Source organism: Lynx canadensis, chromosome B2 (assembly GCF_007474595.2).
Source record: "Lynx canadensis isolate LIC74 chromosome B2, mLynCan4.pri.v2, whole genome shotgun sequence".
In the NCBI taxonomy this organism is placed as follows: Eukaryota; Metazoa; Chordata; class Mammalia; order Carnivora; family Felidae; genus Lynx; species Lynx canadensis.
The window spans coordinates 152,118,878-152,144,688 of NC_044307.1; the positions used below are offsets into that span (position 1 = coordinate 152,118,878).

The 25,811-nt window shown below is 59.9% G+C and overlaps 1 long non-coding RNA gene across 1 annotated transcript; it reads right to left on the minus strand.

The window, feature by feature from the left end:
• Positions 1-12,814: 12,814 nt before the first annotated feature.
• Positions 12,815-15,464, minus strand: LOC116738095. The gene is made up of 3 exons (XR_004343701.1): positions 14,983-15,464; positions 13,979-14,070; positions 12,815-12,949 (listed from the first exon to the last, which is right to left on the minus strand). It is a non-coding gene; the product is annotated as an uncharacterized LOC116738095 (long non-coding RNA).
• Positions 15,465-25,811: the final 10,347 nt, after the last annotated feature.

Genomic DNA, 25,811 nt, shown 5'->3' on the forward strand with positions numbered 1-25,811 from the left:
GGCCGGATGAGGTCTCAGGAACTCACCTGCCCCCCGAGGCCACTGTCCCCCCCACCACCCCGGCCACTCCGCGAGAGGCCCCGAGCGGCCGCGCAATCCTGCCCCCGACGTGATTCCTAACCAGGCATCTTATTTCCCGGTAGCTGGCGGGAAAAGCCGGCGGACCCTCTCCGCTCCCCCTTAAGTGAGTGTGCCGCTGCTGCCGCATCCGAGCTGGGCTTGCGACATCTCCTGTCCACTTCCGCGTCGCCGGTAGAGGTCCGCCAGGCAGAAATGGGCAACGATACTACCTTTCTGCAGACTTCCCACGTGGTCCCGGCGATCCGCGGCGTCCCGGGAGAGGACCTGCCGGATGCCGCAGCGGGGCCTCCACTTTGGGCACCGTCTCCTTCCCTGTGTGTCATGTTTCCCGCAAGCACGCGCTAGCGAACGCGTGAAGGAGGGATCCTGTACAGAGCGAGGACCCAAGGTGGAGAAACGGCTTCCCGAAGATGCGTGTTGTGCTGAGTTCCGACGCGAGACCCTCGGCCCACCGGCATCCTGGCCGCTTTCTGTTCTAGAAAAGTCCATGACTGTGAGTTGGCTCAGGTAAGAATTTGGCATCCTCTGGATTACTGGGACATAAAGATGAGGAAGCCCGGAGGACTGACATTAGGACTGGTCGCTCTGTAGACAGAACTCACTCTTCACAGCGGCAGCTCAGGGTTCTCAGGGGGCCTGAGGACTGGACGCTTTGTCACGTCAGCGCTTCCCCTCCCTCCAAGGTTTGATGTTTCCAAGGTGCCAGCCGGACCTTATACGTTCCTCCAGTTGGCCAACCGCAGGGGCAGCAGGCAGCAACCCAACACACAACAACACACCACACCTTACCACACCTCACCACACCTCAACACACACACCTTACCGCATCTCACAGCATTTCACCACACCTCACCGTACATCACTACGCCTCACCACACAGCGCCTCACCACACAGCACCTCACCCACCTCACCACACCTCACGCAACATACTCCACCACATCTCAACACCACACCTCACAACACCATGCAACATCTTACCACACCTCACAATACCACAGCTCAACACACAACATCCGACCACACCTCAAACAACATAGTGTACCTCACCACGCCTTACCGCATGACACCTCACAACACCACCCACCTCACCACACCTCACCGCACCTCAAACAATTTACTACACTTCACCACATCTCAACACACAATACCGCACAACACCTTACCACGCATCACCACGTAATACCTCACCACACCTGAAACAACATACTACACTTCACCACACCTCAACACAACACCACACCACACAACACCTCACCAAACCTCAAACAACATACCACACCTCACAACACACCACATACCACACTGCATCTCACAGCGCATCATACCACACCTGTAAGATGACGCCATACGAGACCTCGCTACACTCACAATGGCACGGCACAGCACGCTGCACAACACATCAGCCCCCGCCCCGTACCTCTCCCGACCCCAGCCCAGCGGTGCCCCGCCTGAGTGTACAAGCTGGGACCACCGGGGTTCCCCCGGAGGAGTGATGGCAACCTGCCCAGCTGGAGGAAGAAACAAATGTTTGTTTGGACAATTTGCATCCGCTCCTTCATACTCCTTCTTCAAACCGGATAGAAGAGAACTCTGTATAATATACACAGAAACTCCTGTTACTGGTGAGATCTTAAATATTTATACCGCGTACAAACAATGCCAAGGAATTCCCTCCACGCCATATATTGACTCGATAAACATGGGGCCATTAGGTAGCGTTTGTCTTATTTATACGTGACAAGTTATTGATTACAGTGGAGTGAAATCTGAAGGCCAAGATCGCAAGATCAAGATTTTTATATACAACATGCAGTTGGGTTTGGCGGCCACGATAAGCTGGGAGGTTGACGTGCCGCACCGCTAATCTCCGAGGCCACAGATGTGCAGACCCGGGGAGCCTGGGCCTCCTTGTGTGGCTGGAGGTGGAACAGCCCAGCCTCGCTCGTGTGGGGGCGGGAGGGGCATCCTGTTCCGCTAACACGGCGGCGGGACCCACCCCGAGCACCCGGGACGCCCGGGGTCCTGAAGCACCTCCCGCGTGTCCTCTGTCGGTGACTTTCTGGATTCGTCACAGAAAGAAGAATCGGGAGGGATGGTTCTTACCCCTCTTTTCTGCTCTGCACCCCGCCCTGGCCAGCTCTGGCCCCTCAGCGCCATTTCCCTTCCAAATGCTGCTATCGTTGAGAATACTAGGAAAGCAAACACAGCGTGGCTTTTTTCCACAAAAGAGTGTAGACATTTCAGAAGAACATGTTTCATTTTACTATTATTTATCTCTGGGAATAAAGAATACATCCAATAAGCCAAGAGAAAACACGAAGACCAAATTCCTCCCACTCTCCAGTCCAGCTTCTGAAACGGTCTTCCTCAGGCCTCCTCCAGCTTCTTAGATTCTGGGTGACCGAGTTTTCATGCTGTTTGGGTTCAGTTTCCAAGGAAGGTCAGACAGAGCCCTTGTACAGTAGGTTCTGGAGAAACGTGAACCGACGGGGGTAAGACGTCTCAGTGAACAGCAGAGGGGCGGGAGGGAATCGGCACACGTGGACACAGGAGCCTGGTCAGAACCGTCGGCGCCAGCCGGCCCCTCTCTGACCTTGCTCACTGAACACGCCAACTTTGACATTCCAGCTGGGACAGAAGTGTGTGTGGGCGACATCGTTCATGACCGCACCTCTGCATCCTCGGTGCCCTTCGGTCCCGTCCGGCGGGGTTTGGTGAGGCCCAGGGGGTGAAGGGCTGGCCCACGCCTCGCTGGCCACCATCTGACCCGCGCGCTCTGCCGCTGGCCCACGCCTCCCTGGCCACCCTGTGCGCGTGTCTCCCAGCTCCACGCCGAGCGTGGCCTTAAGCGGTCCGTGAGGCATCTTTTCCACCTGGGAAACTGGGCACTGGTCTAAATCAGGGCCCTGTCTTCTTTCCAGACAGCAGACTGTGAACATTTACTAGCTCGTCGCTGCATCTGACCGTCTATCTTCCCAACCGTGGAGCCACTTTCTCGGCCAACCCTCCACTTAATCCAGCCCCGACGGTGAGATGGATCCACTCGAAAACGATCAGGAGAGGCGGGGAATTGGGCCGAGCAAGACCCGACTGACGGGGACGCGGGCGGAGGGCTCCGAGAGCAGAATCTGGCTGGATTTTTGTGACTTTTCCTTCTCCATTTATTCACAGCTGTCTCATCCACACCTAGGTCTTTTTCTGCGACTTTTCCCTGCACTCTTTTCAAAGCACTCGGCTTAGGTTTTGCGGACACGATGACTCTATTTTCATGCACGGATTGGATCAGGACGAGGCTCACCTAATTAAATCATGCAGTTAACACTGGTGAGTCTGACGAACAAGCGTCTGTGCTCTCGTGTGCGCAGAGCTGGGCCAGTGGGGGCAGAGCGCGTGTCCCCTCAGGAGCGGAAGGCCTGCCAGACTCCGGGACACGGGCGAGAAAGCCTCTGTTGCGTTCAGTGCCTGCCACCTGCCTCCGGGCTCTCCGCCGCCTCCCTGGGGTCTCTTGGAACCTTTTCTTAGGTTGGGGAGAACCCCACTCCCCTGAGCCTCAGCCTACCAAGCCTCACGCTTTTCTCCAAAGCTCGCAGGTTGACGGGAGGGAGGTGTGTGAGTGCGAGGCCGAGGCCGCAGCCCCGGAGCGGCCGAGAGCGCCTGCCTGCACGCCCCAATTTCAGAAAGAGTTTCCTCTGACTGAGGACCCCCGTTTGCCCCTTGGGAAGGGACAAGGGACCCGCGTTGGGCCGGTTGGAAAGGCTCTTCTGGCCTTGGACTCTAAAGCTGAATGATACCAGGAAAGAAGAATAAAGTCTCGAGTGGATTTATTCTAATGTCAAGGCCCCCTCAGTGTGGGCTCACAGCAAGTACGGGGCGGGGGGGGGCGCCCGGGCCATAAGGCTGAAATCCTGGAAACTTATAAACTGAGTTAACAAGCTGGTAAATAAAATATTTCTGTCTTTCTACATTGAAAACTAGAGATTTGCAAGGAAAATTTAAAAAATGTATAAAATTATGTTTATTTGCTAAAAATTGTAAAAATAACAGAGACAGCTTAATTCAATTATTATTGTGCCTGTTTGGGTATCCTCTTGGTGGGTTGTTAACGTTTACATTATATGAAACTAGAGGCGTACAGAATTCATAAAGTTTTACATAGTCTGCAAAAGCTATGTTGTTAAAAAATCACGATTTTCCTGTTATTTATGTTCTATTGCCCTTAAAAGTCTAATTTACATCACAAAATAAATTAAATATAAAGAAACAATAAGTTAAAAAAATTTGTCTTAAAATATGTATTTCTTTTAAATATTCAGGATTCTATTGTAAGAATAGAAAAATGCAAATTAATCATATTTAATTAATATCAAAATTTTGATTCAAATTTAACTAAAGCCACATCTAAATTTAATTTTTAAAAATTTCAATTAGATCTTACCAAACATTTTGTAAAATCTAACTTCATACTTAGCCACCTAGAACTGTCCATCTAGTGGCCAAAGAGTTGGTATCACGCTTCAGCCGTGTGTTAACCGAGAACTTCCAATTTACCGAATTGTTTATACTGTATCCCGTTCCTTGCTGCCTGGGCCATTGTAGCCAACACTGAACCAATTCCCGAGTTCCAGGCAGAGAATCCAAAAGGACCTGGAGCTGGATTCTTGGTGCTGCAGACAAATAACTCTGCGCCCTGCGAGGCCCTCCTGTATTTGAGAGACCGAGAGAACAGACCTAACATGTTAATTTTTCTTTTCTCTTACCCGAGTTTTTCTGCTGCTTCAATCAGTACTTCCCCAACTGCCTGCGATGAAAACCAGAGTTCTCAAAATTTTATTTTCTATTTGTTATCCCCTTTTGAAAAGTGCAATAAAAATGAGTTCCTCTAAAAATGAAATGAAACAAGACGGAAAACACAAGCTCCTGTCTTTTGTCGGCTTCGACAGACATAAAATTGCCTTTTCAAGCGTCCTTAGCTGTTCCCAGGGGCCTGCCCTCCCTCCGTTTCTGTGCTTCTCTGTCAGGGTCCAGTGGGAAGTGTCCACCCTGTGGCGGGACACAGCTGCCTTCGTGCTGGCCATGGGGCCTCAAGCTCGTTTGTGAGGGGAGCAGGTACCTAGGGCTTAGGTTGGGCCGGACTTGACCCTCGGTGGCACAGGTGGCCACGCTTATTCCACACAGGTACGCGTCATCCTGGGTTCCTGACATGCCGGCACCCCGGATATCTGTGGGGTCTCCCTTCCCCTTTCTAGTCCTTGGCCACCGGCTTCCCTGTGTTCTCAGAAGCTCACTTTCTGTTGAAGAGCTCTGCTCTGGCACACGGAATCGTACCCAAAATGGGCCCAATACTGGGTGCGGGGGACATACTGCTTGTTCTCGGCGGGGCAGCCCTGTGCGAGGCTGGCCTCATGGAGAGATCCCCGTGGCCCTTCTGTGCTGCCTGTTGGTGCTTCTCAAGGCAGGAGGGATGTCCTCTCTGAGCTGACTTCTCTGGTTGTCTGTCCCCCTCCTGGGAAGTGAGGCCTGTGTCCCTTCCCAGGGCAGATCATTCCAAGCTGATGTTTTCATGTCATTTCCATTGACGAATCTCCTTGAGAAAGGCGGCTTGTTGCCTGCACAATAGTTCAAAGTGAAAAAGCCAATATTTGCAGTTACTTTTTGTAAAACACTTTTTTCATCTAAAAGAGTGGGGGCGCCCGGGTGGCTCAGCTGGTTAAGCGTCCAACTTCAGCTCAGGTCACGATCTCGAGGTTTGTGGGTTTGAGCCCCGCGTCGGGCTGTGTGCTGACAGCTCGGAGCCTGGAGCCTGCTTCGGATTCTGTGCCTGCCTCTCTCTCTGCCCCTTCCCCGCTCATGCTCTCTCTGTCACTCTCAGAAAGAAATAAACATTAAAAAAAAAAAAAAAAGAGTGTATACAAATTTACCTGTGCCTTTTGGGGAGTGGGCACTCTTGTTTTCAGGACATGGGCTGCGCAAGCTGCGTTTGCACGAAAATATCGGCAGTGGCCCATGCCGTTGATGGGTTTGGAGAGTAGGACGTCCACGGCCCTGCACGGAAAACGCAGGCTTCCTCTTTGCTTGGCGTGGTGTCTGGAGTCTCGCTTGCTTAAATCCCAGCGGAGGTGACGGTTTCCACGTGGTGTGGAACCGAAGACGGCGTGCTGTGCACTCAGCAGTGGCTGGGGCCGTGAGAACCCCGGCGGCAGGGTGCTGGCCAGGAAGGGTTTCTGCACGTGCATTCGTCTCCTCTGGCTGGGCAGCAGGGGCAGAGGCGGTGAGCAGGGGACCGTACGATTCCAGCACGGGGTCCCTCCATCTCTGAGTACGAGGCCACCTGAGCACCAGCCACGGGCTTCCTTCTGCACATGGTGCTCCAGTCCCCCCTGGGGCCCTTGCGGCAGCCAGCCAGGGTGTGGCGGGGCGCTCCTGCCCCTCAGCCCTACAAGAGGGGGCCGTGAAGAACAGAGAGATGGTGTCTCTGCTTCTTCCTCTTTTCGTATTTGCTCGTAGAAAAATGGAGATTTACGGAAAATAAAGGAAGCATTTCTTCTCAGAACTGGGAAAAAAAAAAATCCCCAAATGACATTGCCCAGACGCGCCAGCACCCATCACATGCTTTAAGCCTGCTACCTGGTGTATTTCCTGGAAATAAAGCTTGACATTTGGTGCCAGGCAGACCTGGCTGGAACCCTACAGCTTTTCAGAGCCGGTGCCGTGTTCTTAGGGGACCGCTCGTCTCGAGTCCTTGGCCCAGGCCGCCGCGCAGCGGTTGGGGCGGTGGGTCTCGGCCCCGCGGGTGAGCTCGGCGACCGTAGGCGGGCCACTTCCTGCGGGTTTGCCTCTGCGGCGTGGGGTGGTCCCACCACAGAGTGTTTGGGAGGGTTCTATACAGAGACGCGTGTGGAATGTGACCCCAACCCATCATCAGGGGCCATTAGTCCCTTTATGGTGATGGGGAAGCAACAAGCACACAGCATTCACTCAATAAATTCTTTTCCTTTCTCTCCAACTTGGTTAAACACCTGGTTTACAGGCCCTGATGCTCTCAAAAGTGACCTCTGATATTTATAACCTACAGATACCTCTTGGTTTTCCCGCATTCAAGTGTATGTGGAAAGTCATTTTTCTTAATGTTTATTTATTTTTGAGACAGAGAGAGAGACAGAGCATGAGCACGAGAGGGGCAGAGAGATGGGGAGGCACGGAATCCGAAGCAGCCTCCAGGCTCCGAGCGGTCAGCACAGAACCCAACGCGGGGCTCGAGCTCGCAGACCAGGAGATCATGACCTGAGCCGAAGTCGGACGCTCAACCGACTGAGCCACTCAGGCGCCCCAGAAAGTGATTCTTAAATTATTTTAATAAACGATTATTGCACGCCAGGTCACTCCGCCCCTGGCGTCTCTCCTGCGGGACCTGTCCTCTCGCAGGGACCTGCCGAGTGGCTGTGCTGACAGGAGCACGGGAACCGTGAGCGGTGAGATCAGGGGTAACAGCCAAGGGGTGAGGCCAGAAGCTGCCTCCTTACGGGAGCTCTAGCGGCTGAAACATGAACGGTTCTGGAAGCTTTATGCTCCCTGATGTTTTTATGGGTTAATAAAGTAAATATCTCCTTTCAAAAAAGGATGTGTTTAGGAAGCTAAACTGTTCTCTTTTTTGAAATGAGTGATCTATTTGACAGAGCTTAAAAGTATGTCCAGCCCGCCTGCCGTAAATCCTTCCCTGGCTGTAATGGGTAATGTAAGCAACGTGGCCGCCGGTTAAACAGTTCCTGGGGTGGCAGAGCCTGGCTGTTTGAAACGCCTCTGCATTCTAAACAGAAACAGATGTGTGAGCCCCAGAGCTGCGCAGAAGTCATTCTTCAAACAGTAGATTAAAACATCTGTCAGGGGAGCCTGGAGGGGCCCGCGGCAGCCGCTGCAGCTGGACCTGCCAATCACTGGCTTCCAGGGGGCGGTGGGAGCACAGAGGAGGCCAGGTGGGAGCACAGGGGAGCTGGGAGGGAGCACCGAGGGGGCCAGGTGGGAACACAGAGGGGCCGGGAGGGAGCAGAGAGGGGCCAGGAGGGAGCAGAGAGGGGGCCGGTAGGGAGCAGAGAGGGGCCAGGAGGGAGCAGAGAGGGGGCCGGGAGGGAGCAGAGAGGGGGCCAGGTGGGAGCACAGGGGAGCTGGGAGGGAGCACAGAGGGGGCCAGGTGGGAGCACAGAGGGGGACAGGAGGGAGCACAGAGGGGCCAGGTGGGAGCACAGAGGGGGCCAGGTGGGAGCACAAAAGGGCCGGGAGGGAGCACGGAGGGGCCACGAGGGAGCAGAGAGGGGGCCAGGTGGGAGCACAAAGGGGCCGGGAGGGAGCACAGAGGGGGCCAGGTGGAGCACAGAGGAGCTGGGAGGGAGCACAGAGGGGGCCAGGTGGGAGCATAGAGGAGCTGGGAGGGAGCAGAGAGGGGGCCAGGTGGAGCACAGAGGGGGCCAGGAGGGAGCACAGAGGGGGCCAGGTGGAGCACAGAGGGGGCCAGGTGGGAGCAGAGAGGGGCCGGTAGGGAGCACAGAGGGGGCCAGGAGGGAGCACAGAGGGGGCCAGGTGGAGCACAGAGGGGGCCAGGTGGGAGCAGAGAGGGGCCCGTAGGGAGCAGAGAGGGGCCAGGAGGGAGCACGGGGGGGCCGGGAGGGAGCAGATAGGGGGCCAGGTGGGAACACAGAGGGGGTCAGGAGGGAGAACAGAAGGGGCCAGGTGAGAGCACAAAGGGCTGGGAGGGAGCACAGAGGGGGCCAGGTGGGAGCACAGAGGGGCCCGGAGGGAGCAGAGAGGGGTCGGGAGGGAACACAGAGGGGGTCAGGAGGGAGAACAGAGGGGGCCAGGTGAGAGCACAAAGGGCTGGGAGGGAGCACAGAGGGGGCCAGGTGGGAACACAGAAGGGGCCAGGTGGGAATGCTGGGAGGGAACAGAGAGGGGCACAGAGGGGGCCAGGTGGAGCACAGAGGGGGCCAAGAGGGAGCACAGAGGGGGCCAGGTGGGAGCATAGAGGAGCTGGGAGGGAGCAGAGAGGGGGCCAGGTGGAGCACAGAGGGGGCCAGGTGGGAGCAGAGAGGGGCCGGGAGGGAACACAGAGGGGGTCAGGAGGGAGAACAGAAGGGGCCAGGTGAGAGCACAAAGGGCTGGGAGGGAGCACAGAGGGGGCCAGGTGGGAGCACAGAAGGGGCCAGGTGGGAATGCTGGGAGGGAACAGAGAGGGGCACAGAGGGGGCCAGGTGGAGCACAGAGGGGGCCAGGAGGGAGCACAGAGGGGGCCAGGTGGCGCACAGAGGGGGCCAGGTGGGAGCAGAGAGGGGCCGGTAGGGAGCACAGAGGGTCCAGGAGGGAGCACAGAGGGGGCCGGGAGGGAGCACAGAGGGGGCCGGGAGGGAGCAGAGAGGGGGTCAGGTGGGAGCACAGAGGAGCTGGGAGGGAGCACAGGGGGCCTCACACAGGGGAACTGGCTTCATCGCATAAGGTGCTAATGTCTTAGAACCAAAGGAAAAGAGGGCAGGTCCCTGCCTGTGGCCCAGCACGAAGGCCCAGATTGAGGGGGTGGGGGCAGGGGTCAGAACAGAAGAGTGTGGGGGATGCTGGAGCTGGAGAGTCCCTCCTTTCCTTGTCTCCTGCCCCTCCTCGAACACGGCCCTGTGCTGGCCAGCGTGTCCTTGTGCTGTGGCAAGAGCTGGGCGCGGAGGGGCCCTCTGGCCTGACATGGACCCTCCAGTCCCCCTGCGGGAGGGTGTGGGCGGGAGGGATGCCCCTTGGCGGGTGGCCTCCCTGCTCGCCGTGGGTCGCCTCCGGCAGCCCGAGCCGGCGCTGCCCTTGTGGGTTTGTGGGAAGTGGTTTCATGATGTCTCATGGCAACAGAAGCTTCTAGTTCTACTTTTTTGTCATATCATGAAATTATATTCCGGTAGAAAAAGACACAGGGTTTCTTTTCGGTGTATGAGTTCTTGTTATTTAAATGATCAGCTGCTAAGACACCTTCATGCTGCTGTACTTTGAAGTCACACGTGTATGGACGGGCGAACACCCTGCCTAGAATACGTGAGGCGCTGCGTTCAGGGACGAGCCATCGAGTGGTGGGTGGCCCTGCAGGGGCTGGCCGTCTCTTCCCCAACGCAGTCCCCGGTGCCCCGGCTGTGGCTGTTTTATCCTCTGCTCTCGGAGTCCGTGCTCCCCTGGCCCCTTCCCGCGTGCCACAGGATTAACTTGACTCTGATTTACGCGGACTTGTGGGGCCAGCTCTCCTCAGACAACCCCACGGTCCCTCTCCTGCTGGGTCTCCCCAGGCTTCTAGCACTATCTTCAGAAGGAGCAGCGCAGTCACTCCAGACGGTCGCTTCCCTCCAGACCCTCACAGGGTGAAAATTGTGCCATGATGGACGAAGAGGCCAAAATGCTTGCCACACAGAGAATCAGATACATAGTGCTGTGGGGAGAACGTGGTCAGGGACTTAAGAGGCCTGCTCAGCCCTGCCATCGTTCCTTCCCCATGGCCTTCCCCAGTGCACCCTGCTCCCTCTACCACTCCCTTCCCTGGGTGCGGCTGGAAATGAAACCTAGAGGAGCAGTAGGTTCAGTCTACAACAGCCTCCAACCCTGGGGAATATTTAGGCCATATTAACAAATGCATAGGGTCCTGAAGAAAGGAGGTGATAGACCCATTTTACTCTGCACTCAGGCAACTGCTAGAGCATTGTGCTCAGCCGTGGTCCACACATAAGGAGGGCACTGTCAGTTTCCTGGAGACCGTACTATGTTGTTCTTGTACATCAAAGTGTCTCGCATACCCAGTGTAGAGTTGGCAAAGAGGTACTCATTAACTCACTGTTCTCTATTCATCTATCCAAAATATTCATCTATTGATGAAAATACGTTTTTGATCACTGGCTATGTGTGGGGCAATGTTATAGGTCCTGAGATACAATCGTAGATAAAAAATTTACAATGATTGGCTGAATGAACATTAATTGCCTGTTCAGAAAGAGATAGAGAGAGAAGGACATCTATTTTAAGGGATTGGCTCATAAAACTGGATTCTGGCAAGTCTGAGATTTACAGGGTGGGCCAGGAAGAGTAAGGCCTTCTGGAGGGGGATTCCTCCTTCCTCCACGGACCTCAGTTTCTCCCAGCGTTTCCCAGTGTCTCCCGCTGCTTGGATGTGGCCCCTGCTGTGGGGGATCATCTGCTTTACTCAAAGTTGGCTGATTTAAGTGTTGATCTCACCTGGAAATATGCTCACAGTGACATCTGGACAGGTATTTGGCCAAATGCAGGTGCTGTGGCCCAGCCAGGCGGACACATGAGCTAACCATCCCGGGGTGTGATAGCTGTTGGTGAGTTTACAATAGTCAGCTTACCTGGGAAGAGAATGGGGCATCCCACGCGATCCCAGGGGTGAGGGAACCGGGGCACCCCACGGGATCCCAGAAGTTAGACCGGGGCCAGGAGTGGAAACCGTGTGGGTTGACTGAGAGCAGCTGAGGCGGGACCTGCAGGGTCTGGGGGTCTTTTCATATCATTTGTGAAAAGTTCCAACGGGCTTTCAGGCAAGGGCCGCACAGGCACACTGTCACCTCCAGAGGCCTCTCAGTGAGTGAGAACCAAGGTGGACCGAACTTGGCACGGCCCAGGCCCAGAGGAGGAGGAGGGAGGGATGGGCCGTGGGTGCCCTCCTCTGCGGTAGGGGGTGGGGGCCCCTACTTTCCCTCCCAAATACCCTGTCTCACGTGATGACCCCGCAGGGCCAGACACACGCCCCCGAGACGCCTCAATTTCCTGCGGAACTCTCCGGCCTTATCTTCCGCAGGGGACTCAGCGGGAAAGGCCCCCAGGGAAACGTGAGGCGGCATCAGCCACAGGGCCGCGGGCCCCACCTCCACCGTCTCCCGCCTGTCCGCCCTCTCCCCTGCGCGGCACGGCCAGATGTCGCTGTGGGCCGCGGGCCGCTTTCAACACCGCTCAGCAGGCTGTGCCGACGCAGGGCTGCGCTCATCCCGCGGTCCTTCACTCCGAGGCGGGGGCAGCGCTGCCCGAGCAGGGGTCTGGACCCGTCAGAGGCTCTCAGCCTACCTGTTGGATACCTCCTCCCCGAGGAGCCCGTGGAGGGAAGGGAGCCTGCGGTGGGTGGGCCCTCCAAGAGCAGGGCCGTGCAGCCTGAACATCCGCCGGGGCCCCCCCGGCTGTGGGGCCCTGACCGGGCAGGCCGGGCTCTGGGAGCCTCCCAGCGTGAGCTGGAGCTTGGGGGCCCGTGAAGCAACTCCACCCTGAGCATCAGGGCTCTGGGGCCACAGCTCCTCCAGCAGGGCCCGGGGTGTGGCCACACCTCCTATGCTGGGCCACCCCAGCCCAGACGCCTGTCCAGCTCTGAACTCCGCTCCTGCCTGGAGCCTGGGGTCACTCTGTCACCCGCAGGGGCACCAGGGTCACTCGGTCACCTGCAGGGGCGCCACGTGGACGAGAAGGGAGAGATGAAAGACCCCACGCACGGCCAGCGGCGCCCCCTGCCGGCAATGTGTGTGGTGCCCGGAGTAGTCAGTGCGGTGACCTCAACCCCAGGCCCCTTGCCGCGGCCCCACTCCGTCCCGTGACCCCCACACCCGTGTTGCTGGGCACCTTCCCGGCCCCTTCCTCCTGTGCACACCCAGCCCGCTCCCGCCCCCCCGCCCCCAGCAGGCCCTCCCCCAGCGGTCCCACCTCTGCCCGCCCCTGTGCCCCGCCTGCTACCTGTGCCCAGGGCCAAACAGAGGTGCCCCACCTCTTTCTTCTCCACAGAAAACACAGTGGTATGTCCGAGCAGCGGCCTCTGCTTCCCCGGGTCTCTTCTCCACGCCGGTCTGCGGTGTGCTTCTGTGCCGGCTGCCCAAACCGCCCTGGTTATACCGCCCACCGCTTCTTGTTGCCACCCTCCTGGCCCCTTTCTCACCGCCCCCCCCATGAATGCTGTTCTCACACAGTTCTCTGTGTGGCCCTCAGGACAGCAGAAGCCACATTGGATACTTGGAGATTCCTTCTGTAGGGAATTACTTAGAGAATCTTAGTAGAGCTGGGAGCCAGTGCAGAAGGCACTAGGCCCAGGGACCGCACACACTGGGGAACGCTGTTGTCCTTGGTGGGTCTCCCAGGGCCAGGGACCCACCCCCGGGGGCCCATCCTTGGGAGCACACCGCCCCAGGAACCCACTCCCAAGGACCCATCTTTGGGGACCCGCCCCCCGGGGAACCCACTCCCAGGGACCCGTCTTTGGGGACCCGCCCCCCGGGAACCCACTCCCAGGGACCCGTCTTTGGGGACCCACCCCCTGGGGCCCATCCTCGGGGGCCTACCCCCCAGGAACCCACTCCCAGGGACCCGTCTTTGGGGACCCACCCCCCGGGAACCCACTCCCAGGGACCCGTCTTTGGGGACCCACCCCCCGGGAACCCACTCCCAGGGACCCGTCTTTGGGGACCCACCCCCTGGGGCCCATCCTCGGGGGCCTACCCCCCAGGAACCTACTCCCAGGGACCCGTCTTTGGGGACCCACCCCCCGGGAACCCACTCCCAGGGACCCGTCTTTGGGGACCCACCCCCTGGGGCCCATCCTCGGGGGCCCACCCTCCCAGGAACCCACTCCCAGGAACCCACCCTCATTGATGCCACCGAAATGGGCTTGCATGCCGTCCACTTTCTGACCTTGTGTGGTGTCTACACTGGCAGAGTTGCCCTGGCATGCTGCCGGGAGGGGGCCTAAGGAAAGTCACTTTCAGGTCGGCAACCTGTGATCTGCTCCTGGAGCAGAGGGTGTGTGAACGTGGCAGCGACAGACAAGGCCTGACACTGAGGTCTGGGGGGCCTCTTTCCTCCACTTCCCCCTTCCCCTGCGCAGTCCATCCGGCGCCAGCAAACCTGCCGACAGGGGTCCTGCGGTCCTAGAGCCCCTTCCGTGACAGGCACACGTTTACAGCTTTGCGTCCGATTCCCCGGCCAGGTCCCCACGGCTGTCAGGTCGATGGAGTCCAAGGATAGTCACATGCGATGTGTCAGGAACAGACCTGTCCTCCAGGACTGTGCCTTCTCTGAGCGTCCTGGGCCCTGTTGCCTGTCAGGAACTGGGGCCTCACCCCTGCATCTTGCTTCCCGGCTGGCCGCCCTCCCTGCACCCCCACCTGGCCAGGCCTCTCTCCCCACCTGGGTTACCTTGGGGGCCGGCTCCCACCCTCCTGGCCATGCCCCCGATGCCGTCATGTCACCCCTCCGCTCGGAAGGCCTCCTTGGGTCACATCACTGTCCTCAGGGTAAATACGGTGGTCCTGCTGCCTCTGCAATGTCCCCATGCCTGAGGGCCCCCTACATCTACACTCCAGCCGTACCCGGGGTCCCTGGTCCTGCTAACTAATCCCCGTCGTCTGTCCATGGCCCGAAAACACTTCCTGCAAGAACCTTCTCGGCCCCCAGCTCTGGGCGCACCTTCCGTGAATGCACAGCCCGGAGCGACCCTCATCGCCGAGCTGCCGTGCCCCGTGTACCCCGCCAGACCCACGGCACCGCGGGCGGCCTCTGGGCGTCTCTCAGGCCCCGCACCCGCACCCAGCGCTTGCATATGGCAGATGAAACTGATAGATGAATGTGAAAAGGAAAAAGGCCAGGACATCGAGGAGAACTTAATCCATGTTACTCGGAGGAGTAAAAGCGTTTTGTTTTGTGAGAGCACGCTAAGGCGCCCGCCGCAGGCTCTGCCTCCTCATCAGGTTTTCTTGAACTCCTGGACTGAGCTCCTCCCTCAGGCTTCATAGGGCACCTTGCTCAAGGCCACCGTGATGTGTCCCCAGTCGTCTCGAAAACAAGCGTCTGTCATCTATCCGTGCCTGTCTGTCTGTCTGTGTGCCATTTGTCTATCATCTCTTACTTACCTGCATCTACCCATCCATCTCTGTCTCTCCATCTGTGTATCGTCATCATTCTTGTTACCGCTGTTACAATCCATCATCTATTTAAAGCCTGTTCTTCTCTGAGAGTCCTAGCAAAAAAGCTGTGGTGCTTTGCTCGTTCTGAACCCACAGCGTCTCACAAAAGCAGATAATCACCGTTTGTTTGCCGGGTGCCGCTCGACAAATGCACTCCTGCTCCTCACATCGTTTAGGGGCTGCCGTGGCGGAGAGGACTTGTATGTGACGCGCATCCTCTGAAGGGGTGTGGCCAAGACCTGCAGGTGAGATCCGGGAACTGTGTGGCTGTCAGCAGTCTCCAGAACCGGAACGTTCCTCGGGGAGCGCGGCCCACCAGGACCATGGGGCCTGCTGGGAACAGTCCAGAATGTGACGGAAGGATGACCCAGGTGACCTTGAAAATGTCCTCCAAAACTGAGGAGGAGCCCCTCGCTGGCGGGAGAAGGGGTGTCTCCTGCCACGCCGGGGCTGGCCACGGCCACGTCCGCTCCTGCCAGTCCTCCCGGCCTCGCACCCCTAGGCCTGCCGGGTGAGCCGCTCCCAGGACACCGCCCTGCCGGGGGCGGAGCGCGGGGCCAGAGGAGCGCCCACTGACACCGCGGTAGCTGACACAGCACTTTACAGTTTGTCTGGCCCTCTCTGTTGGCCCGTGAGGGAGGGCGCACGGGACACTTGGCTGGATTTCCCGCTGAGGCAACAAGCTCAGGAAGGCGTGAGTCGCCGGTGGGGCCGCGGCCTCGGGGGGCCCCCGGACGGCTCTCCGGCAGCACTTGGGGCAGCACCTGTGCCCTCCTCCCCAGCCTCGCACCCGGGCCTGCCCTTTCCGGAACGGGAGGATCCGACATCCGTCAGGTCAGGTGTTCACAGGTTCTGGCTGTGTTCAGTGCCCTCGCCGAGAGGCCGGCTTCTGGGAGCCCGGGCTTCCTGTGTTCAGACCGCCGGGCTTGGCCCCGGGGGGCAGCTGTGGTTGTTCAGCCGGCGATAAAAAGGGGAAACAATGGGGGGAAGTGCCCGGTGACCTGCTTTCTTTCTTAGTTATCACTGAGAAAATACTCTCCGACACCGCGGGGAATGCCCGGGGAGGCCGCCGCAGGGAGGCGGGCCGGGGACGCCCGCTCCGCCCCGGGCCAGGTCACCGGCCGGCCTCACGCACCGAGCCTGCTCTGCGCTGGGAGCCGTCCAGACGGGCCCGGACGGGAGGCGGCTGTGCGGGAGAGTTGGGCTCGACGTCACTGGAGCACGCGGGTTTCATCTCCGGGACCGTGCAAACGCTTTGCTCATCTCCGGGAAGGCCACGTTTCTGTTCTCCCATCCAGACAGCTTCCTAGAGCCCCACTTAATGTGCCCACAGGCCCTGGGGACTTGGCGGCCCTGCCCTTTCTCAGGCACCTGATGGACACCCGGCCCCCCTCCCTCTGGCCACCGCGTGTTGTCCCACGAGGCTCCGCAGGTGCAGCACTCCTTGGGCCCGGGGCAGTTCACGTGGCACAGCCAGAGCCTGGCCTCCAGCTCCGGGCCGACCAGCCGGCCGCTCTCCCCGGTGCTGCCTGGGCACTGGCACGCCACCCAGCCTGGGGCCCGGGTCTGCCCGGCGCCGGGCTTCCAGGGGCTCTGCGCTCACCGTGTGCCAACGTGGACGCGCAGGGAGGGCCGTGGAGGGTCCTCCAGTGTGTGTGCGGGTGACAGTGATGAGGCGAGGGGGCCGGACGGGCCGTGCCAGCCGCTTGCTTCACTGGCCCGGCTCAGGGGTTTCTCCGTCTCCCGGGCGACATGGGCGGCTTGGTTTCACCGTGTTTAGGGTAAAATCGGGCTCCTCCCGGGCCCGCAAAGTCCCAAGGGCAGCCCCGTTCCCTTCCAGCTGAGGCGACGGCCCCCAGCCTTGTCTGCGGCCGGGACACCGGAGCCCGTCCCATCCCGGGTCTTGGCGGGAGCCGCCCCGCGCGGCTGCTCTGCACGGCGCGGTCCGCACAGCGGCTCTATGCTCACTGGGTCCTGGCCCTCGCGCCGCCTCGTTGGCCTCAGCTGGCCCCGCTGTCCGTGGCAAGTCTGGTGTGTCCTGTATTTATTTCCCCCCAACAACCACTTCCTGGGATCTGAGCGACCTCGTTTGCTTCTCGCCTGTCTGCTCGACCAGAGCCAGGCTCCTCGAGAAGGAGGAGTCCCTGAGGTCCCGTGCCCTGCTCTGTCCCCGCCCCCGGATCCCAGGCGCAGACTGCATGGCACAGGAGGCATTCGGAAGTGAGCCGGCGATTCGGGAGTACTCGCGGGTCTCGAGTTTGGGGGCCGGTGTGGGGGGAGCGGGAGGGTGGACAGGAGGACCCCTGACCTCCCTCTGCAGCGGGAAGACCTAGTTCTGCACTGTCACTGTGCAGTCTGGGTGCAGCGGCCCCTGGGTCAGGACACAGGGCACTTGGGCCCCGGAGCTGGGAGCACGCTGGCCGTGCCTCGATGGCTCTGGGCTCCTCGGCTCCTGTCGCGGCACACTCCTCGAGTCCCCAGTGAATGCCAGGGCCGTGTGACCTCCTCCAGGGCAGGGAGAGCTCCCGTGCAGCTCATGTCACATCGCAGCGGACGCCACAGTGGCGCCGGTAGGACAAGCGCGTCCCGGCCACATCCAGCTCGTTCTTCCTCCTTCCAGTCTGGCTCTGGGGGGGGGGGGGGGTTCCTGCATCCCAGAAGGTCACAAAAGTGTGCTCCTCGAGGGGTGTGAGGACAGAGCTCCGGTGCCCGGCGGTCCGGCCCCTTCCTGTCACCCCGTGCATGTGCAGCCCGAAGGGTGGGTGTGCTTAGGGCCCCAGCTGCTGACCTGCAGCAGGGAGGTGCCCGGGCAGCCTGGCCCTCTGGCAGCAACGTCCTCCCCGGCCCGGGGCTGCAGGACGCGCTGTAATCTTCCCACAAATGCCCACGCTATGGACGGCCCGGCAAGGAGCCGTGAGTCTCGGCCCCTGGGAGCTGAGGGCCGTCCCCATGGAGACGGGGGACGGAGGTGGGAGCCCCAGTTCCACGACGCAGGGAGGGGAACCTGCAGGGAGCAGTGTGGCTTCAGCCCGGGGAGACCCCGGTGGGAATCCCGCCCCACGGGTCCCAGCTTCCGCTGTGGGAAGCTGGGGCAGAGGGCAGGGCCTCCCTCTGTGTCGCCCCCCACCCCCCGCTCCTGGGGGCGAGAGGGCAATTTTGCCACTGCCCAGAGCACGCTGGGTGCCAGCAGGTGGCAGGGGCGCCGGGCGGCCCGCACACGTGCCCTCTGCTGTGTTCCATCAGCGACTTGCGAATAAGGATGGGACGGGGCGCTGGGCCACACACCCTGAGCACACGGTGCTCTCCTCACCAGGCACGGCTGGAAACGTGCGTGTGTGTTAGCGGCTTGAGCCAGTTTGCAATTTATCTTGGTTGGAACCCAAACAGGCTGCAGACCAAGACAAACAGTCTTTGATGTCATCAACGTATGACTCAGGCCCTTTGCAGGACGGTTCCTGTGCTGAGGAAACAAAAAAAAGCCTTGAAAAGTTGCCAGTGGAAAAGCGTGTGTCACAACCGAAGGTCTCCACACCCTGCCCCAGGCAGCCCGCGGTGTGGACGTCCGTGTCCCCCCGGGGCAGCCCGCGGTGTGGAGGTCCGTGTCCCTCCGGGCAGCCCGTGGTGTGGACGTCCGTGTCCCCCCAGGGCAGCCCGCGGTGTGGAGGTCCGTGTCCCCCCGGGCAGCCCGCGGTGTGGAGGTCCGTGTCCCCCCGGGGCAGCCCGCGGTGTGGACGTCCGTGTCCTCCCGGGGCAGCCCGCGGTGTGGAGGTCCGTGTCCCCCCGGGAAGCCCGCGGTGTGGACGTCCGTGTCCCCCCGGGCAGCCCGCGGTGTGGACGTCCGTGTCCCCCCGGGGCAGCCCGTGGTGTGGACGTCCGTGTCCTCCCGGGCAGCCCGTGGTATGGACGTCCGTGTCCTCCCGGGGCAGCCCCTGGTGTGGACGTCCGTGTCCTCCCGGGCAGCCCGTGGTATGGACGTCCGTGTCCTCCCGGGGCAGCCCCTGGTGTGGACGTCCGTGTCCTCCCGGGCAGCCCGCGGTATGGACGTCCGTGTCCCCCCGGGGCAGCCCGCGGTGTGGACGTCCGTGTCCCCCCGGGGCAGCCCGCGGTGTGGAGGTCTGTGTCCCCCCGGGGCAGCCCGCGGTGTGGAGGTCCGTGTCCCCCCGGGCAGCCCGCGGTGTGGACGTCCGTGTCCTCCCGGGGCAGCCCGCGATGTGGAGGTCCGTGTCCCCCCGGGCAGCCCACGGTGTGGACGTCCGTGTCCCCCCGGGCAGCCCGCGGTGTGGACGTCCGTGTCCCCCGGGGCAGCCCGCGGTGTGGAGGTCCGTGTCCCCCCGGGCAGCCCGCGGTGTGGAGGTCCGTGTCCCCCCGGGGCAGCCCGCGGTGTGGAGGTCCGTGTCCCCCTGGGGCAGCCCGCGGTGTGGAGGTCCGTGTCCCCCCGGGGCAGCCCGCGGTGTGGACGTCCGTGTCCCCCCGGGCAGCCCGCGGTGTGGACGTCCGTGTCCCCCCGGGCAGCCCGCGGTGTGGACGTCCGTGTCCCCCCGGGGCAGCCCGCAGTGTGGACGTCCGTGTCCTCCCGGGGCAGCCCGCGGTGTGGACGTCCGTGTCCTCCCGGGGAAGTCCGCGGTGTGGACGTCCGTGTCCTCCCGGGCAGCCCGTGGTATGGACGTCCGTGTCCTCCCGGGGCAGCCCGCGGTGTGGAGGTCCGTGTCCCCCCAGGCAGCCCGCGGTGTGGGCGTCCGTGTCCTCCCGGGGCAGCCTGCGGTGTGGACGTCCATACTCATCCTGGGCATCTCTGGTGTGGACGTCTGTCTACATGCCTCAGGCTGCAGGAAGCATGTCTTTGTCGGTCACTGTTGTCAGGAGGTGGTCTGCACCCACGTGTCGCCTGGAGCTCACGCATTCAGGGCAACATGAGGCAGGTTGGAACCGGGTGAGAGCCCCTTCATCTGTGAGGCCAGAGCCTCCCAGGTGTCCTGCCCTCACACACAGCAGCGTCCCCGTGGCTCAGGTTCCTCCGTCCCCAAGCACATCCTGAAACCATTCTGATGGGCTCTTTTCTTCTAGTGACAGGACATTTCTTTCTTTCCTGCACAGGCCGAGCAATTCGAAACCCCCAAAGATGTGCGGCACCCTGAGTCTGTGGGGAGCAGAGCCCCGGGCTCGGGCTGGGTCACGGCTCCTCCAGTGAGGACCCTGCGGCTCGAGGCACTGAGACCTTGGGAGGACTTCTCCTGGAGCTGCGTGTGTGCGGGCTGCCCTCCGGGTCGTTGTGCTGCAGGGCTGACAGGTCCCGTGTGTGGGGAGAGGATGTGCTCCCAGCACACCCCGTCCAGCCCAGCTCAGAGCCACTGGAAGGAAGTCCAGCCTGGGAAGACGCTGGCGTGACGGTCCTGGGGCCACCACCAGCCGCTGCTTGATTCTTCCCTCGGCTGTGGATTCGGGCCTGCCTTCCAGCCCTTTCCGAGTGCCGGCAACTTTCCGAGGTGTGAGACACGTCCCGGTTGATGAGCAGCCCCTTTCTCCCCTGAGCAAAGGGTCCAGTTGGAGAGACAGACGTGAAGCCAGGGGACGTGCAGGGTCATCTAAGTGTCGGCCAGGACAGGCGCAGGTGGGCGGCTTGGACCCTGGATTGGTGCTTGTCTCTGTGACAAAGAGGGAAATTTGCTGCAGAAAACGCACCTCGCCTGCACCTTGGCGGCCTGGGAGGCCGCGAGGAGTGGAAGCCCTGAAAGCATGTGCCGCAGGCTCGGACCCCAGGGCCGAAAGTCCTTCTTCTCAGCAGAGAAGACACCCCACAAGGCTGTGTGCTGCTCGTAAGCATCTGACAGGCAAAGTGAGGTTTCCAGACAGAAGAACTTGCCTGAGCTTGAACCGTTGAAAGAATCTAGGTCAACTGCTTCATGGAAAGTTTTGTGCCTAAGAAATGGGTTTGCCCACCCCCTGTACCAAGAGTACTGTCATCCTGCCCCGACCTGACAGCGATGACCCTGAGCGCTGGGCATCCACCACCGCACTGGTCCCCACCCGTGGCCGGGAGGAAGGCAGGAGACGCTCCGGCCTTGGCCTGTGTAATGAGACACCTTTCTTGGTGGAAACTGCACCCAGGGAGATAGTGTCCCTGCCCACACCCGGGACCTGACGTTCTTGGGAATCTGCCAGGTCCCGATGTGGGGCCCGGTCTACTGGGGCCCCGTCACAGCGAGGCCCCACTGGCTCCCACAAGTCCTGCTCCGACATGAGTCTCTGAGGCCCCTGCAAATGCAGAGCCCTGGGCCTCACCGGAAGGAACAGGGCCACCTCCGTGCGGACTCAGACACCACCCTGCCCTGCAGGGTCGGCAGAAGGTGGAAGGCAACGGAGAGGCTCCGGGGGCCCGGGTGGGAACCGGCCCAACGCTTCTTCGGACGCCGGAGCCCTCAGCCTCCCCACCACGAAGTGCCAGGTGAGCAGCGAGCAGGGGAGGCCCGGGGCTCACGGACGGGCCCGCGTCGTGTGGAGAGGGTGAGCGGCCCCCACTTCCACTGCGCGAGAGGAAGGAAGGCCTGGCACCACCTAGAGGAAGCGAAGACTGCCTCAGGAATGACTGTGCCTTGCCTTCCAGAAATTACAGTAAGAACAGGCCTCCTGAGACCCACAGCTTGGACCCATAGCCCCCGAGCAGCGGGTGGCTGCAGGCCACGTGCCTGCCTCAGTGGACACTGGCAGCCTCGTTTGCCCCGGGACAGCCTCCCCAGCACCGCAGACGCCAGGTGGTGCACAGACCCTCCCGTGATCCAGGCTGTGACCCGCCCCTGCCTCCCCACCCCCCACACGCCCTCCCATCTGCACCCGGGAGCGCTGGCCCGTGGGAAGTCACCTGGCGAGGGGGATCCCAAATGCGGTCCCCCGGCCGGCCGGAGTTTGTGGGTCAGCGGTCCGGGGTGGGCCCGGACACCACAGCGTGCACGCTCGCGGTCTGAGGCGGGCTCCGGGGGCTCCTTGGAGCGGCCACCTGCAGGACGGGCCCTTTCCAACTCCCAGAACCTCGAGCCAGCAAGGCAGCGACGCGTGAGCTGCTGTCCCCAGGCCCCGGGCCGCAGGAGGCGCCGCCATCCCCCCAGGCCGCCTCACTCGGGCGCCGGGGCCTGGGCCCGGGAAGGAGCCCTCCCCCTTGTCCTCGGGGTTTGCCCAGCTGCTGGACTCCCCAGCGCCCCTGGCCGGGCACCTGCAAAGCAGAACGTGTTCCCACCACGCTGCTGCTGGGGATCCCACGACCAGGTTTCTGCCGCAGAATGAGGCCGGTGGCTGTGAGCCCTTAAGCCCTTGGTCCGAGGAGCAAGTTCAGGCTTTGACAAGAGTGTCACCATGTCCTCAGGAAAGTGCTGTTCACGTGGGGCCAAGGACCATCTTGCAAGGTGAACAGATGTGATGGCCAGAGCAAGGACCCTGTGGCTTGTCAGCTGTGTGAACTGAGTGCGTTTGCCTCCCCTGGAAAGTCCCCTTCTCCCACCCGGAGAGGACAGGTGAACCTGGGGAGGTGGTCATGGATCGGTTCTTAAGAGAAACAGACCCACGTATACACACACACGCACACACGTGCTCACACACACATGCTCACACACACGCTCACATGTGCTCACACACGCACATGCACGCGCACGCATGCTTGCACACATGCGCGCACACGTACACATATGATCACACACGCACAGACGTGTTCACACATGTGCACACGTGCTCACACATGCACACACGCTCGCATGTGCTCACACACGCACACTCGCACACATGCGTGCACACGTACACACATGATCACACACATGCGCGCACATGCACACACACGTGCACACGTGCTCACACACATGCTCTCACACACGCTCGCATGTGCTCACACATGCACACACACGCGCACACATGTACGCACACATATGATCACACACATGCACAGATGTGCTCACACACGTGCACACGTGCTCACACACGCACACACGCTCACATGTGCTCACACACGCACACACATGCTCGCACACATGCGTGCACACGTACACACATGATCACACATATGCGCACACGTACTCACACATGCACACACAAGCTCACATGTGCCCACACATGCACACAACGCGCACACATGATCACACATGTACGCACACACGTGTGCTCACACACATGGCACACACCACAGGTCACACATACACACATGTGTACCACATATATCACACACACACACGCTCATACCACGTGCACACACACACTCACACCTGGGCACACACACGCACACCCAGCAATGCACATATGCATCACACATGCACACACAGGGCACGTGCACACACACCGTCAAACCAAAGGAGACTTTTCCTATTTCGTCCTCAACGATGCCCGTGTGCCCTGGCGCATTTGGAGGCCGCGTGGGAGGGAGATGTGGGGCAGGCGTCTGTTTGGAGGGCGGTGAGCCCCATGCGGGGGTGGGCTGGGTGGCACCTGGGGGCTCTGGGAGGCTAAGTTAAGCCGAACGGACCCCGCCCCTGGGCTGAGGGGGCCTCCGGGTCTGCCGGACGCAGTGGGGATAAAGCTGGTGTCAGGAGGGGGCCTGGGTCTGGATTCTGGGCTGAGTCCCCGGCTGGTCCCTGGGAGGAAGGGCTCGCCTGGCTGTGAGGACGGCGACTGCCTTGACAGAGTGTCCAGCAAAGGCAGTCCCAGGGTGACCTTGTCTCCTCCTCGAAGGGGCCGTGAGGAGACGGGGTGGGGCCTTTCGTACCTGGAGCAGGGGGAGGGGGGCAGGGGCAGCAAGCCCCGGATGGGGCTTGGAGGCACGAGTGCAGAGATCAGCTGACTGTGTTTCACTAAAACTTGGTTTCCTTCTCCGAAAACGTGGGCAGTTAAACTCCACACGTACTTGCCCGTTATAAGCATTTGTTAGTCTGTGTGAGCTCGGTGCACCTGCCTGTCGAGGGTCCTGTGGGCATGAAGTTAGACTCGTGAAAAGCTTCTCTGTGGAATTCAGAACCATCTTGCCGACGTGGTGGCTCCTAAGCCATACGGCTCCCGTTCCACGGGGGCTTCTGTGGGGCATCTGACAAACCAGCCAGGGAGAAGCTCCCGGAAGAGCAGGGGTCGTCCGCTCCCCAACCGCACCCTTGAGGCTGCAGCAGGGTATACCAGTCACGTGCTCTAGTGGCAGCAAAGGAAAACCGTGTGCGACTCTGTGGCCCCGACGGGGCAGTCTTCTGAGACCCACCAGGCCTTGGGTGCCTGAGAGAAGGTTCTGTGTCCCCGGCGGGGTGCCCGGAGCCACTCGGGCCTCTGGGGTGGCTGACCGACAAGGAGGACATTCAGCACGCTCACCCAGCACCACGTTTCAGCCACACCAGTTTGTGGGAGCGCGTCTGCCCTTGGCCGCTCCCACATTTCCCAAACACCTTGACTCGAACTCCTCGGAACACGGTTCACCCCGGGGACGTGGACACCTTTCCACGACAGCTGCACTTTTCCCTTCGTTTCCACAGGAGGACTAGAATGTCTTCTGTTTTTTGCCTTTTATTTTATTTTATTTTATTTTTTATTTTTTATTTTTTTTAACGTTTATTTATTTTTGAGACAGAGAGAGACAGAGCATGAACGGGGGAGGGGCAGAGAGAGAGGGAGACACAGAATCGGAAGCAGGCTCCAGGCTCTGAGCCATCAGCCCAGAGCCCGACGCAGGGCTCGAACTCACAGATTGCTAGATTGTGACCCGAGCTGAAGTCGGACGCCCAACAGACTGAACCACCCAGGCGCCCCTATTTTATTTTGTAAATTTAAATCCAAGTTAGTTGACATACAGTGCGGTATCGGCTTCAGGAGCAAAGCCCAGTGACTCGTCACTTACATACGGCACTCAGTGTTCATCCCAAACAGGTGCCCTCCTTAATGCCCCTCACCCTTCGAATCCCTCTCCCACCCACCTCCCCTCCAGCAGCCCTCAGTATGTTCTCTGTATTTAAGAGTCTCTTACGGTTTGCCTCCTTCTCTCTTTTTATCTTATCTTTCCTTCCCTTCCCTTATGTTCATCTGTTTTGTATCTGAAAGTCCTCATATGAGTGAAGTCATATGATTTTTGTCTTTCTCTGACTGACTAGTTTCACTTAGCATAATACCCTCCAGTTCCATCCACGTAGTTGCAAACGGCAAGATTTCATTCTTTCTCATCGCCGAGTAATTGTATATATAGACCACATCTTCTTTATCCATTCATCCATAGATGGACATTTGGGCTCTTTCCGTACTTTGGCTGTTGTTGGTAGTGCTGCTATAAACATGGGGGTGCATGTGTCCCTTCGAAACAACACACCTGTACCCCGTGGATAAATGCCTAGTAGTGCCATTGCTGGGTCATAGGGTAGTTCTATTTTTAGTTTTTTGAGGAACCTCCATACTGTTTTCCAGAATGGCTGCACCAGCTTGCATTCCCACCAGCAGTGCAAGAGATCCTCTTTCTCTGCATCCTCGCCAACATTTGTTGGTGCCTGAGTTGTTAATGTTTGCCATTCTGACAGGGGTGAGGTGGTATCTCATGGTGGTTTTGATTTGCATTCCCCTGATGATGAGTGATGTTGAGCATTTTTTCATGTGTCAGTTGGCCATCTGGATGTCTTCTTTGGAGAAGTGTCTATTCATGTCTTCTGCCCATTTCTTCACTGGATTATTTTATTTATTTATTGAGAGAGAGCGAGAGAGAGACAGAGAGAGAACACATGCACAAGAGCAGGGAAGGGGCAGAGAGAGAGAGAGGGACAGAGAAAATCCCCAGCAGGCTG